We start from the raw sequence: 250 nt of genomic DNA, 5'->3' as shown, positions 1-250 counted from the left end.
ACATCCATAAAATAAAAACACCAACTATCTTACTACACACGAAATAACATAACAGTCTTTCATATACAAGCTCATTGTTCCCCTTAGTATAATCTATCCAAGCCGAGTTACAGCTTTAGTCTCAATGTCCTCCTTACGTTGCCGCACGCAGAGACCGTGACACCCGCCTTGTCTCGTGTCGGCTGGCTGTTGCAGGCGTAACCATAAGGGCTTCTGTCATGAGAAATTTCGTTTAGAGAAGATCGCGTGA

The sequence above is a fragment of the Penaeus monodon genome, chromosome 20, assembly GCF_015228065.2.
Source record: "Penaeus monodon isolate SGIC_2016 chromosome 20, NSTDA_Pmon_1, whole genome shotgun sequence".
In the NCBI taxonomy this organism is placed as follows: Eukaryota; Metazoa; Arthropoda; class Malacostraca; order Decapoda; family Penaeidae; genus Penaeus; species Penaeus monodon.
The sequence above is the reverse complement of the archived record's forward strand: the minus strand, read 5'-3'. Positions refer to the sequence as shown.